The sequence below is a fragment of the Portunus trituberculatus genome, chromosome 45 (genome assembly GCF_017591435.1).
Source record: "Portunus trituberculatus isolate SZX2019 chromosome 45, ASM1759143v1, whole genome shotgun sequence".
NCBI lineage: Eukaryota > Metazoa > Arthropoda > Malacostraca > Decapoda > Portunidae > Portunus > Portunus trituberculatus.
Window position 1 is genome coordinate 6,182,480 of NC_059299.1, and position 15,706 is coordinate 6,198,185.

The 15,706-nt window shown below is 41.1% G+C and overlaps 1 protein-coding gene across 5 annotated transcripts in view; it reads right to left on the reverse strand.

Moving 5' to 3' along the window:
• The window catches only part of LOC123519527, a 140,614-nt gene that overhangs the window by 76,632 nt on the left and 48,276 nt on the right, over positions 1-15,706 (reverse strand). The gene's annotated exons all lie outside the window — the stretch shown is intronic.

Genomic DNA, 15,706 nt, shown 5'->3' on the forward strand with positions numbered 1-15,706 from the left:
AGAATACAAGGAGGAACGAATAAGAGAGATAGAAAAAATGAAGAAAGGAGAGAAAAAAAGAGAGCAAGGGAGACGAATGAAATAAAGTGAATAAAAGATAACTAGAGGGAAGAAAGATGAAGGAAGACGAGAGAAGTAGAAGAAAGAGAGAGAAATGAAAGGTGATGAAGATGATGGATAGAGGAAAGTAGAAGAATGATAGACGAAAAGTAGGAAAGGAACAAGAGAGAAAGTAAAAGGTAAATATGATAAAGAAGACGAAAATAAAAAGAAGAAAAATCAAGAAAGAATGGAAAGGATAGAATCATGATAAAATAAAGAAGAGGGAAGAGTGACAAGTAGAATTACAAAATTGACAGAGAAACGGAAGAGATAAAGAAAAAGAAAACAGAAGAAAAAAAAGGACAAGGAAAAAAAGTGATAATGGGCGAGACGAAGGAGGAAGGAAAGGATAAAAGAAGACCAGAAGGAGTAAAGACTGCACTTGACTACAATACAACTGTTTCTTTCAAGAGGAGGAGGAGAAGGAAGAAGAGGAGGGGAAAGAAGAAGAGGAGGAGGAGGTGGAGGAGGAGTAGGAGGAGGAGGAGAGCTGAGCAGAACAGTAAGGAGGATGAAAAACGGATGGTGAAGCAGAGAGAGAGAGAGAGAGAGAGAGAGGTGACGGGGACTGGAAAATGGCAGTAAACTGTGAGAAAGTTTAAGTCAGCGTTGACGATTGAAGAAGGAGTTGAAGAGGAAGAGGAAGAAGACCTGGAAACGTCTGGAAAGCCGATCTTGTCACTGGAAACTCTGGACCCTAAGGAAGAAGAGGAAGAAGAGGAGGAGGAGGAGGAGGAGGAGGAAGAAGATGAGAGGCTGACGACGGTGCTTGGGAGGACAGACGAACAGAATAAGACTGAAGAAGAAGAGAAAGAAAGAATCGAAAATGGAACGAAAGGTTAAAGCAATGGTGGAGGAGGAGGAGGAGGACGAGGAGGAGGAGGAAGAGGAGGAGGAGGAGGAGGGGAGGAGGAGGAGGAGGAGGGGGGGAGAGAAGAAGAAAGTGGAGAGAAGATAACGCGACAGGAAGAGACCGATGATTAGATAATGGTCCTGAGAGAGAGAGAGAGAGAGAGAGAGAGAGAGAGAGAGAGAGAGTGTGTGGAAATCAACGAGTGAAACGTCACGAAAAAGAAAAAAAATAGCGATGTTCATTCCTCTTTGGTCTGAGAGAGAGAGAGAGAGAGAGAGAGAGAGAGAGAGAGAGAGAGAGAGAGAATGCCTGGACCGTCTTTCCTTGAGCATAATGTAGTCTTATTTTATATTCATAACCTGACAAGTTTAGTAAGTGTACATATCATACGTTTGCTTCTATCATGGGTACTCTCTCTCTCTCTCTCTCTCTCTCTCTCTCTCTCTCTCTCTCTCTCTCTCTCTCTCTCTCTCTCTCTCATGTAAACAATTTTTGCATAATACTCGAGTTCAAAGAGTCACTTGTCTTTATTTGCCTTTCCAAGAATCTCTCTCTCTCTCTCTCTCTCTCTCTCTCTCTCTCTCTCTCTCTCTCTCTCTCTCTCTCTCTCTCTCTCTCTCTCTCTCTCTCTCTCTCTCTCTCTCTCTCTCTCTCTCTCTCTCTCTCTCTCTCTGGAATCCTGCGAGAAAGTTGGGTCCTCGTCTTTCTCCCCAAAATATCTCGATCAATATGCCTGAAATGAATGCGTTCCTTGCTGAGAGTCGCCATTACGCCCTGAGAGAGAGAGAGAGAGAGAGAGAGAGAGAGAGAGAGAGAGAGAGAGAGAGAGAGAGAGAGAGAGAGAGAATTTGGGTCAAGTTGAAAAAAAAAGAATGAACTATATTATGTAAAATGGAAACTGACGTGTGACTGTGTTGCGAAGGATTTGTGTGTGTGTGTGTGTGTGTGTGTGTGTGTGTGTGTGTGTGTGTGTGTGTGTGTGTGTGTGTGTGTGTGTGTGTGTGTGTGTGTGTGTGTGTGTGTGAATATGTGAATGTGTGTAAATTTAATAACTTTTTTACATATCCATCACAATTTTGTTTTTTCATATTTTTTTTTATTTCTTCGTCACCGTTGTCATTTGTCATTTTTTTTATTTTTCACTATACTAACTATTCTCTCTCTCTCTCTCTCTCTCTCTCTCTCTCTCTCTCTCTCTCTCTCTCTCTCTCTCTCTCTCTCTCTCTCTCTCTCTCTCTCTCTCTCTCTCTCTCTCTCTCTCTCTCTCTCTCTCTCTCTCTCTCTCTCTCTCTCTCTCTCTCTCTGTCTCTCTCTCTCTCTCTCTCATTTCTGTTGGGAACTGCAGAGAGAGAGAGAGAGAGAGAGAGAAAATAGAGAAAGGGAGAGCCAGATTCAGTCCGAGAGAGTGGAGGGCAAAGATTACAAGCAACCACCCCACAAGAAGTATTTAATTGCACAGAAGCGTGAGCCTTGTAATAACACCAATCCGCTCACCTGCCCTTGACTTCTTACCTGTATTCCACCGCACTCAGAGGCAACCTGGCCACTCCAACTCCCTCCGCTTAAAGGTAAACTATAATTGACTTGATCCCCTTACCGTGTAAAACTCCTCCCCCTCTTTTACTGCTCTCACACACTCCTTTGATTATGTACTGTCTCCGTGTATGTCTGCCTGTCTGTGTGTCTGTGTGTTTGTGTGTCTCTCTTGTTGTGTGTTATGTAAGTCTTTCCTTTGCAGAGACGTGTGTATTCGTTCGTTCGTGCGTTCAAGTCACTGCAGTAAAGTCGTAAATCTTTGACTCACCGGTGATGTGTCGAACTTTATGGCACATTATGAATTGAAGGAAGAAGGTCAGGGTGATTTGATGTTATTTTCTTTTTTTTCTTCTTCTTCTTCTTTTTTTGTCGTTATTTGGTGAGGAAGAAAAAAAAACATGGTGACGCAAGGTGGTTTTTAATTCTTCTATCTTTTTTTATCTATTTTCTCAGTATTTTTCTACTGGCGAGATAAGGCAAGGCGAGGCAAGGCGAATAGAGACGAATTGAGGCGAGGCAAGGCAAGGCGAGGCAAGGGGAATTGAGGCAAGGCAAGGCGAATCGAAGTATGATAAAGAGAGATGAGGTAAGGCAAGGCAAGGCGAATAGAGTCAAGGCAAGGCAAGTCTAGGCAAGGCAAGGCGGGACGACGCGAGACAAGACGAGTCGAGGCGCTGGTTGCTGCAGTGGTGATTGTGGGACGCGCTTGTGATGATCATGGAGCGAAGGGATGAGATGGAAAGTGAAGATTGATTGGATACTTGCCTTTGTGTGTGGCTCTCTGTGTTGACTCAGTGTGGCTTGCTGGCTTACCCTTAATACTCACTCCCACTACTACTGACGCTGCCATTACCAACACCACCACCACCACTACTGTTACTACTACTGCTATTTTCCATTCCCCGTTCTGAGTTTTCCTTTTGCATGTTGTCTGGAAGGAAACTCTTTCAAACACACTTCTTATGCCGATTCAGTTGCGTTACCTGGAATACGACAGACAGTCAAACACACGGACACTCTTGAAGATAGAAAGAGTTGTAGAAAAATAAAGACAGATAGATGAAAATATAGAGTTAGAAAATAGACTTCAAAATATAAGAGGGAAAGAGAGGTAGAGAAGCATATAGACATAGATTAATGTCGAAAAAATACACCCAGAGATAGAAAGATTTGTAAAAGATACGAAAAGGTAGATGGAAATAAGGAATCAGAAAATAGACTTCAAAATACAAGGAGAGGGAAACAGAGGAAGAGAAGCAGATAGATAGAGATTTATGTCAATAAAACACTGACACATGAAACGCATCCAAACTGATAAACGAGCATCAGGGAAGAATACACTAGAAAGACAGCGAGACAGGAACAGATTGACAAGCAGTGCACTACTATAAACATGAACAGCAAGAAAGAAAACTGAAGAATAAAGAACGACGCTGAATTTGCCGACTAACGAAAAGAGAGAGAGAGAAAACTGGGGAAATATGCACTTATAGACAAAAGGAAAAGAGGGAAAATAAGTAGATAGAGCAAGAAAGCTAATCTACTCACACGCTACAAAAAAAAAGGAAATTCAGACAAAAAATAAGAGAAAAAACTAAGAAAATAAACACTATATCTACACACACGATTCTAAAAAAAAAACACGAAAAGAACAAGAAAATTACCACTCCATAAACATGTTAAGAAAGGATCCGACCAAACGTACAGCGCACCGTTTATGATCCTTTTTAATGGCATCAGAATCTCTTCCCGCGGCGTCCAATCCCCCTTGCCTGCCTTTACAGCCGCGTCGCCCTTGCCAGCCTTCGAATTTAGTGGCGTCGTTATCATTAGCAGCGCGCCTAAGCTCCCGGTGGTGCAGTGATAAATTGTGAATGTGACGCCCGCGACGATGGTGACAGGGGATTACTATACTGAGGGGAAGGAAGAGGATATGGTGCAGCAGGAGGTGGTGGTGGTGGTGGTGGTGGTGGTGGTGGTGGTGGTGAAGGACAAGATGAGAAAGATGATGTTATGTTTGTTCTTTCCTCTTTCTTACTTTTTACCTTTTTTCTTATGTGTTTAGTTGTATGCGAGTTGTTGTTGTTTTGTTTTATATTTAGTTATTTTTTTCATTTCTTTTGATATATACATGATTATTTCTTATATATCTAAGTTTATACATGAATCGTGGCATTATTATTGTCATTATAACTACAGCTACCTTACTACTACAAATACAACTTAACTACTACTACTACTACTAGTCCAACTCACAAACAGTACTGTGAAAGAGTAAAAGAACAAAATCAACAAGAATAAGAAGAAAAAAATGAAAAAGCAAAGGAATAGAAAAAGAAATAGAAGGAAAAACACAAGTGATAGTCCCACAGCAATCCAAACAGACCTAAATAAATACACACACACACACACACACACACACACACACACACACACACACACACACACACACACACACACACACACACACACACACACACATCAAACACACATAGACCACAGAATCCCAAGAACGGAATCCCATGATACGACAAATAAACTTCCACTCGAGGCAAAGCAAGTGACTCCCCTTGACCTGGAATTAACACCTGGGACTTCTTGGTGTGCTTGGCCCGATTGGACATAAATAGACTCGCCAGCAAATCCTTGGAGGCGAGACGATGCATCACTGTCGCTTCAATACACGAGGTTTAGTTATTAGTGGTGATTGGCTGCCTGTGTGTGATGTGTTCAATAGACCTGCTCGCTTGTCCTTGTGGTGTGTGTGTGTGTGTGTGTGTGTGTGTGTGTGTGTGTGTGTGTGTGTGTGTGTGTGTGTGTGCGTGTGTGGTGTGTTGAACAAACCTGCTCTCTTGTCCTTCTGATGTGTGTGTGTGTGTGTGTGTGTGTGTGTGTGTGTGTGTGTGTGTGTGTGTGTGTGTGTGTGTGTGTGTATTTAGGCTTCAAAAGATTTCTTGCTCACTTATTCAACAAAAATCAGTCATGTTCTTTTTTTTCCGTACTCGTTTTATGCCTAATTTACTTTTTTTTTTTACTCCATATTACATACAACCTTCCTCTCCCTATGCACTGCTAGTAACATCATTCACTCCCAGTACATTATTCATAACTCCTTTTTTTTTTTTTTCTTTCCTTACCATAAATACCTTTTTCCATCACCATACCCTCCCTTATACACCATCATCACCACCAATTATTTCCCTTTCCATCATTATTAACACTTTTTCTCTCTCTGTATGGTTTATTGTCACTTTTCGTCCCTTTTATATCACCAGCGACGTCTTAATACACCACGAACGCCAATTATATTCATCTACATCACCATTAACACTTTTTCTTTGTGTATTTTTAGCACCAACACCTTCCTTCCCTTTTTTTACATCACCAGGGACACTATTACACACCACCACTACCAATTACTTCCACTACCGTGCTATTAACCCTTTTTTCTTTGCTTATCTTACCAAAAAACTCCCCAACGACTATTTTCTTATCACCACAAACCCCCCAATAGCATCAATTATTCCCTTCCACATTACTATTAACCTTTCTTTTCCATTTTTGCAGGTATAACCACTAGCACGTACCCTACCTTTGTCACCAGCATTAATTCCACTCACATTATCTAAACCATCACCACAAACATGAATTTTATCTCGTCTACAGCAGCACCGGTAGCAATAACACGAGCCGCGGCAGCATAAGTAAATCAGGTGCGCGGTAAACCCCTTTTGGTGGTTATACGGCGTTGTAAGCTTGCCATTGGTCGGTGGTGGATTAAGGCAATGGACTGGCGTATCACTGGCCTGCGTGGGACGAACTGATAACGAGCCAGGACCGATTAAGCTTACGGTCAAAAAGATAGATGGCGGTGATTAGCATGAGTGAGTGGTCAGTCGCAACAGCTTTATTTGTTGATCGTTTTTATTTGCTTTAGTTTGAGCTGGGTTGTGTTTTGTTGTGATGTGAGGTGTTTTCTATTCATTTTCTGTTATCTATTTACTGTTTATTTATTTATTTATTTATTATTATTAATGTTTTTTGCTATTTGGTTGTTTTATGGTTTGTGTTCACTTATGGGTTGTTATTGAGAGAGAAAGCCTTTTTATTTTTTTATGTATTGTTTCATTGGTCATTTTGTAACTTATGTCGTTAGTAAATATTGAAAAAAAAATAACTCTTATAGGAATACAAGACAGCATCTACACATTTCACTTTCTTTTTAATAAGTGAACATGTTACGGCAAATATTAACACCATCATACACAAGAAAAAGCTGTATCACCGTCACTATCATAAAAATTCACACACACATACGCTTACACACTCACAAGAAGAAAAAAAATAAAAATCAAGTAAAATTCCACAAATTCAACAAACGCAACCCATTTTCTTTTGCAAGGTACAGAAAATCACGCCAATATTAGTCCCATTCTTCGCGACAGCCAAAAGAAAACGTAGGTAGCAGACATCACATTTTATGGCAAACTGAGGCAAACGAGCAAAGCCATGGAAAACATCGCCACCTTTCTGCCTTTCACATCAATACAATGTTATGTTAATTCGAGCCCCGTGACGTCATTAGGGCAGGTGGGGGGGCGCTTGATATTAGCTAAATTACCTCAGAGAATGGCCCCCAGTTTGCTAAGGAAGAAAGGGCGGCGCGGCGACGCAGTTTGGTAGCGGGGAAGAAAGCTCGTTTTTCCATTCCCGGAGGTGATTGGGGCATGTCGTTTAGAGGGAAATGTTTAGTTACGTCATCCAGGCACGACAGAGAGAGAGAGAGAGAGAGAGAGAGAGAGAGATTATTTATTTTTGGGATGTAAGTAAATACGACAGAATTGTTATTTCAATATACTATAAATGAGAGAGAGAGAGAGAGAGAGAGAGAGAGAGAGAGAGAGAGAGAGAGAGAGAGAGAGAGAGAGAGAGAGAATATTGAAATTTCTTCCTACCCTTTTCAATGTATGAATATAACAGTAAATATTTTATAGCGATTTTAAAAGTATTCAGCACTATAAACTTTGAAAAATAACATTAGCACTACGAATGATGATAAAAAAAAATTAAAAAAACTCACCATTGATTATTCACTGCCATTGATTTCAAACGTAGAAACAAAAATAGATACAAAAAACAAGAGCCTAAAAATATAACAACAACACTACAAATAACACTAATGAGACTCGAATTCTATCACCACATTTTCATTTCATATATCGTGCCTATTTTCCTGCATAGGTAGACAGGTATTATTAATCAAGTACTCACCTGTTAATACTGTACAAGCAGCTGGCGGGGCAATAACTTCCACGGATTTAATTCAAGCTGTCCTATCCAAAGTGTTACCGGGTATAATAGATAGAGTAAAGGCAATAGGCGACTGTTAATGGGTGAATGGGTGACTGACAATGGATGTTTTAATAGGTAACAATCCGTGGGGTAACTCCAATAGTTATTTTTTCACATTTCTATCGCAAATTAAATAATTATTATTCATTATACACAATTAGTGGGTGGCCATTGAACGCAGCACGAAGCCAATGCTGTAATGAGTTGATTTGAAAGACATGCAAAAATTGTGTTTGAAAAGGCTGATGATGGTGATGATGGTGGTGATGGTGATGGTGGTGGTGGTGGTGATGGTGGTGGTGATGGAGAGACACTGTGTTCACTATTCTTGCCTTCATTTGATTTAATTTCCCTTGTCTTTTATTTTTAGTTTGATTTACAGTATGTATTGATATTGTATTACTTTTTAGAGAGAGAGAGAGAGAGAGAGAGAGAGAGAGAGAGGTAGTGGGTAGGGTTCACTGCTCTGTTTCTTGATAATCCTTCACACACACACACACACACACACACACACACACACACACACACACACACACACACACACACACACACACACACACACACACACACACACACACACACCATGCATATAGGATTAACACGAAGAAGCTCAGCTGAATCAGATTTCTTGTAAAGGATTTGGAAGCAAGGTAATTACTTGGTTGTATGCTTGTGTGTGTGTGTGTGTGTGTGTGTGTGTGTGTGTGTGTGTGTGTGTGTGTGTGTGGCTAATTGTGTTCGTAATTGGCTTTTCCTTATAAATGTCGAGTGATAAAACAACATAAAAATACAAAATTGACAATTATTGGACACACACACACACACACACACACACACACACACACACACACACACACACACACACACACACACACACACACACACACACACACACACACACACACACACAGTAGTAGTAGTAGTAGTAGTAGTAGTAGTAGTAGTAGTAGTAGTAGTAGTAGTAGTAGTAGTAGTAGTAGTAGTAGTAGTAGTAGTAGTAGTAGCAGTAGTAGTAGTAGTAGTAGTAGCCCGCTGCTTACTAATGAGAAACAAACTCACCAAGAAATTCTGTGTGTGGTCTGATCATCCTTGGCCTGGTGTGCTGCATTAGTTTGCTCCATGTGGCAGTTTATGCTTTTCATCCGGTAAAGCCGCTTTGCACTTGAAGTAAGCCGTAAATTATTATTATTACTATCATTATTAATTTTATTATTATTGCACATTGACCCACACACTGATGACACCTTTCGCTGCCTTTCAGCACACCTGTTGGCAGCTGCACACCTGGTCTCCTCACCTGCTCTCACTACAGGTAATTAGTCTTGCATTTGTGCCTCGTGTGTTATAAATTCAGCTGCCATATTTCGCTCCTTCATTTTGTGGCACTTTTTTTCCAATCTCTCTTTACTCTTACACTTTGTTTCGTTTTTATGTCTGTCTTTCGTACGCCTTTCCAATTCAGATCCTTTTCTTTCCTTCTCTCTCGTCAGCTTCATCTCTCTTTTTATTCCCTTCTTCTTTCCTCTCTTCCTTTACACAAACTTTTATATCCATGTAATCATCATAACCATTTCGAAACGTCAAAAGCAGAGAGAGAGAGAGAGAGAGAGAGAGTATTCATATAATCTCTAGAGACATTTTTTGAAAGTCACCTTGGTGCCTTTTACATGTGTGTGTGTGTGTGTGTGTGTGTGTGTGTGTGTGTGTGTGTGTGTGTGTGTGTGTGTGTGTGTGTGTGTGTGTGTGTGTGTGTGTGTGTGTGTGTGTGTCATGGCGGCGGGTGGAAGGAGTTTCGTGTTTCATTTTCCGTGATCGTCGTCCATTAGAGGATTACTGGACGTTGTTCTTTCTTGGTCTTTCCCTGTTCCCTTTTTTTCTATCTCTCTTTCTCTCTCTCCTTCTCTTAACATTTTACAAGCTGTTCTTACTCCACCTTGTTTTCCTTCACTTATTTTTCTTCCGTTTAGCCACTTATTTTTCTCCCCTTCTTCCACTTCCTCGTTTTACTTTCCCTTATTGCCTTTCCTTCTTGTCCTCCCCTTGTTATTTTTACCTGCATGTATCCTCCTTTCTTTGATTTCCTCCTAAAATTATTCGCTATTTCACCGTTTCGTCGATAATTCATACATATTTTTCAATTTCGTCCATCAGTGTATGTTATTTCCCAACTCACCTGGTTAGCAATTAATTAAAGAGCCCACAGGTGTTCTTGTTACCTCCTCATACATCTGTCACGTATATAAGCCTTCCCCTTATCTCCCTTCACTAGTGTAGACAAGCCAACCTATTGTTATCTGTCCCAATGTTCCTATCATCTAACCACTCCCAATTTTCATCTTCCAGTCTCCCTATCACTTCCCTGTCTCACCTTATCACATATATCTATCCTGATTTTCGTAACACCCGTCGTTCCTAATCTTCTACTGTCTCCCTTGTCATCCCTATCACCTTCACTCTCTCCTCCTTCTCCCTTAATCTTTTCCCTAACTCCCTGTCGCCGCCACGGTCACGCGAACCTTCCCATCCTCTGCTTCTGCCTATCTCCCTACACCTCTTATTATTCTTTATTGTATTTCCCCTTTAGCTAGTTTGTACACGTAAATAATGTAGATTTAACCCTGTATTATCTTATTTAGTGCGATGTAACAAATTAATTCACCGGTATCTTTTTCTTCATCCCTTGTTTTCTATTATCTGTTTTTTTTTTTTTTTCCAGGAGAGTGAAAATTGCTGTTCCTTTTCTTTTTTTCCTTTTACCCCGCCTTAGCTGATCTTAGACACGCTAACAGACACACAGATAAACAAACTGAGTGACTATCTAATTAACAGAACAGCTATGTAACCTAACCTAACCTCTCTAACTTACTAACATATCTAATTAACTGACCAATTAATTTACTTAACCAACAAAAGAAAAAAAAGCCAAACGAAGATTAAAACAACAAAATTTACTATCTCACCAAGTCCTGAGCTCCAACCCGGAACTAGCAAAGCCTGCAGTCATTCACTAAGGGGTCACCTGGACAAACACACGCCTACACTTCCCAGAAACACTCCCCTCTCCTCCCATCCCTCTCCCTCCCTCTCTCTCCCCCTCTCTTTCTCCCCCCCCTTCTTCCCCTCTCTTTCTCCCCCCTTCTTCCCCTCGTGTCTCTCTTTTCAACCCTCATACCTTCTTGCTCTCTTGAAAACGTAATCCTCTCACTTTTCCGAAACCAACGTGAACCGAACTCTCCCGGAACTTGTATTCACACGCCCACATCTCTCTCTCTCTCTCTCTCTCTCTCTCTCTCTCTCTCTCTCTCTCTCTCTCTTGCCCACAGTCGCGCACGAACACATTCACGCACGCACAAAATCCCTGGAACGTATGATTTCACACGATTTTATATAAGATCAAGTCAGGAAAGTATAGCGTGTTTTTCCCCTCACATTTCTTTTCTTTTTTTCTTCTTTTTCTGTGTGTGATTAATGATCGTCTTCCTGTTACGTTTTTTTTTTTTTTCATTTTTTCCTTCATTTTTTTCTACCTTCATGAATTTAGTTTTGTTTTTTTCTTTTTTTTTTTTTTTGTTATTGTTTATATGTTTATTTTCCTTCTGTTATTTTTTGTAGTGTTTTTATCTATTTTTTATTTTCACCTATACCCATTTTTTCGTTTTTTTTTTTTTTTCAGGCTGCTCAATTTTTTATGGCGAAAGAAAACGGGTCGTGGTTGGTTCCTCATTGTTATATTTCACTAGATACGTTTTCTTTGTGTGAGAAAATGGTGTTTTCAGATTATCTTTTTTTCTACTTTTGGAGTGGGAGAGGTAATTGATGAGTGGTGGAGGAAGAAGAGGAGGAGGAGGAGGAGGAGGAGGAGGAGGAGGAGGAGGAGGAGGAGGAGTAAGAAGAAGACGAGGAGAGAAGAAGAGTATAAGAGTGTTTTGGTTAGAAATTAAGGGTTAGTTGAAGAAGGGAAAGAAGATTGCATGGCAGTGACTCAGCCCTTCTCCTCCTCCTCCTTTTCCTCCTCCTCCTCCTCCTCCTCCTCCTCCTCCTCCTCCTCCTCCTCCTCCTCCTCCTCCTCCATGACAGACGGGCGCCACAGGAAGGGTGGAGGACTAGAGAGACCAAATTGTGTGTGGCACGCGAACTTAGGTACCCCGCCCTCGTGTGTGTGTGTGTGTGTGTGTGTGTGTGTGTGTGTGTGTGTGTGTGTGTGTGTCCTTCTTTTCATCGCCCTTGCTTCATGACTTAAATCGAGTATTGAAGTGTAAGTCTCAAATTCTCACACAAAGTTATCTTCTTCCCTTTATCCTTTTTCTCCATTTCCTTCTTTTCCTCTTTCTTATAGCATTGGATCTCCTTTCTTTTCATCCATTTTTTCCATTCACCTCCACCCATTTTTTCCCATCAGTGCCTTCACCCCTCACGTTTTCTTTCGTTCCTTTCTCTCTTTAGCATATATTTCCCTGTCTCCTTCCCCCATTTATGCATTTGCGTTGCCTCATTTTTCCTCTCCTCCTCTTCCTCTTTTCGCCTCAGATTCCTCCTACTACTCGTTTCCTTTCTCTACTCTTTTCTTTCCTTTATCTCTCCTTCCTCTCCCTTTTTTTCCTTTTCCGGAAGTATCACGTTTTTCTCTTAACATTCTACTCCTCCTATATCTCTTTCTCTTGCTCTCTCTTTCTCTTTCTCTTTCCCTCCCTCCACCTTACAAATTCCTTCACTTTTTGCTTTTCTCTCTTTCCGTTTGTCTTTTGCATCCATCTCTTCCATGTCCATTTATATTTCTACCATCAAATTTTCTCTAGTTCTCCTTTATTTTTCCTTGTTTTGTACGTTCCACCTCAAGTTATCTCGCTCCGTCCCTCCATCTTTCTAGTTAACAGATTCCTCCACTTCTTGTTTTTCTTTCTCCGTTTGTCTTTTGCATTCATATCTTCCATGTCCATTTGTATTTCTACCATCAAATTTTCTCTAGTCGTCCTTTATTTTTCCTTGTTTTGTACGCTCCACCTCAATTTTATCTCTCTCCATCCCTCTATCTCTCTACTAACACATTCCTCCTCTTCTCATTGCCTTTCTCTCTCCGTCTGGGTTCTGCTCTCCTTTCCTTCACTCTGTATATATTAACCCTCCAAATTCCCCCAAGTCCTCCCTGTTTTTCTCTCAGTTTCGTACTCTCCTCAACTTATCTTCCTCTTGCGGTTCTCTCCCGTAACGTCACGACTTAGGTACTCGGTTCCTACCTGCACGTTTTCCGCTAATCGAGGTAATCACACTGATGTAGAGCGCTGTTGTTGCTTCTCCGTCTTCTCGGCCCCTGGAGAACCCAACCGCGTTTCTGCTAGGGCTAAGATTAACTGGTCCGGGAAGAAAGTCATGAAGCACAGCGTCTTTAGATACCTGCGGCTCTGACCTTCCACCCTCAGCCTTTCCTATGCTACAGTGAGGCCGAGTAATTGACTACACTTCGCTTGCCCGCCTGCCCGAGCTTCCTGTATGCTCTTGCTCTAGTCCGGAGTAATTGAGTAGACTTGGTAGGGTGTGTACGTGGGGTCTGCCATACGCACACGCACACGTACACACAGATATACATATACACACACAGGGGAAGGGAAATGCAACATGACAGGTGGAGGAATCTCGTAGTACATATTCACTTGGCACACGCACACACACACACACACACACACACACACACACACACACACACACACACACACACACACACACACACACACACACACACACACACTCTTACAATATGAAGTTCACGAGGAAAGTACACTGTATAATAGTGAGCGAAGGAAAAGTTATATTTATCCCGCAGTAAAAGTAAGGCAAAGTTAACACACATCTCGCCGCGAGGGAGTATTAACCTGGAATTATCGCGTATGAAGGCAAAGTAAGTGGGTAAATTTGGGGAGGAGGGAGTGTGTGGGAGCTGCAGGTGACAGTGAGCCAATGAACTTTAGAGTAAAGCTGATATTTTGAAGTAGCTATGTGGTGTTACTTGTGGTGACAGAGAGAGAGAGAGAGAGAGAGAGAGAGAGAGAGAGAGAGAGAGAGAGAGAGAGAGAGAGAGAGAGAGAGAGAGAGAGAGAGAGAGAGAGAGAGAGAGAGAGAGAGAGAGAGAGAGAGAGAGAGAGAGAGAGAGAGAGAGAGAGAGAGAGAGAGAGAAAATTAGGAATGACCAAAGAGAAAGAAAATGACATAACGAGGACGGAAATAGGAGTAAATGAAGCAAAGAAAGTGATCAGAGGGAAGCAGTGAGAGAGAGAGAGAGAGAGAGAGAGAGAGAGAGAGAGAGAGAGAGAGAAAACGTACACATAAGCGACCTTCACCAATCGACCATTCAACTCATTCGACCCAGTATACACACATCACATACTGTCAATCAGGGATATTAACCTCATTTCTTTACACTGAGTAGCAGCATTCCTCTCCATCACAGTGTTTGCCGAGTACTTAATGCCCTTCACCTCAACACAAACACGTGCACACATCGCCAACACACACCGCCATCGATTGCTATCCTTAGACCGCGAGTGTTTATTTATTTACCAACGCTCATTACTGAATTATTAGCACCTGAACACTCGCTTCCATATATTTCTCCCCTTAGAGACTTGTGTGCCCTGTGTCTTTTACGGTGGCTGAAAATTATACACCTTGATCAATGCGTATCTTTCAACTATTGTGCGTTACAGTTTGCATAGGAGAATATGTAGTAAGTTGTTAAGTAAATGTATTGCCTTTTCTGACATACAATAATGGCGTAATATAAGTATGTAGATGTAGATGGCACCGTCTCCTCAGCTAAGGCGCCTTTAAAGACTGGTGTGTGTTTATTCTGATGTTTGAAATGTAAGCCAGCAACAACTATAGATAGTCTTGATATGAAATATACATCATATCATAACACATTCATGTTCAAGGAATTATTGTGATTACATATTCATTTTCTTGTCAATGTATATGATATGAATATGAATAACTAAGGATTCCACCCTTTTGTTCCTCGCTAGGTTACAGAATTTATTTAGTTGTCGGCTTATTTCTAGACCAACATATATTAGTCAATTTGCATAGGATAATCTCTGAGAATAATGCGAATGTATAATTAAAACTACACTCTTTTGTCTCTCACAAGCTTGCAGGAATTTCATTACTGAGCGTCGTATCTTTAGTCTACCTTTAATTCACGAAGCACAGTTTGATTAATTAAAAACAACATTCTTTTGTGGCTCACATCCTCACAGGGGATAAATCAACTGACATCTATCCCTGGAAACCTCATGAATGTTAAGGAATGCTTTCTTTGTTCACCTTTTTTTCCTTCTAATAAATCTCATTTCTTCAAACTCTCCTTGTCTGAATTCTTAAGCTGAAAGTCATTAACGCTCTTTAGCCGTGACTGCCTCCTGCAATATTCACATAATCGAACCGGAGAAAGGCCATAACCTGACGACTTAAAAATGACTTGGCCGTGGCTCCTTAATAGCCGGCATAATTTCGTCTTCGCCCGTGGAGGAAGAATTACTGCCTCTTTATAAAACCAAGCGTCCTCTCATCTTTAATAACCCGACTGCCGGACCGCCTCGTTAGAAAGGTTTTTGGCCTTCACCACGAGTATTTTATTCCTACAAAAAGTGCTCCGTGTTCTGCTTCCTCCACCTTTGTTTTCGTGTTCTTTTGTGGGTTAATTGCTGCTATTATTCCTGCTGTCGTATTTATGTGTTTGACCTTTATGGACGGGAAATGTCGCTTTTGGTATCTTGTTTATCGATTTGGATAAGTAGAGCAATAATAACTCACTTCCGTTTTGGTCATAGATACAAAGCAAGTACTAAGAGGAAAAGAAATAATGAAAAA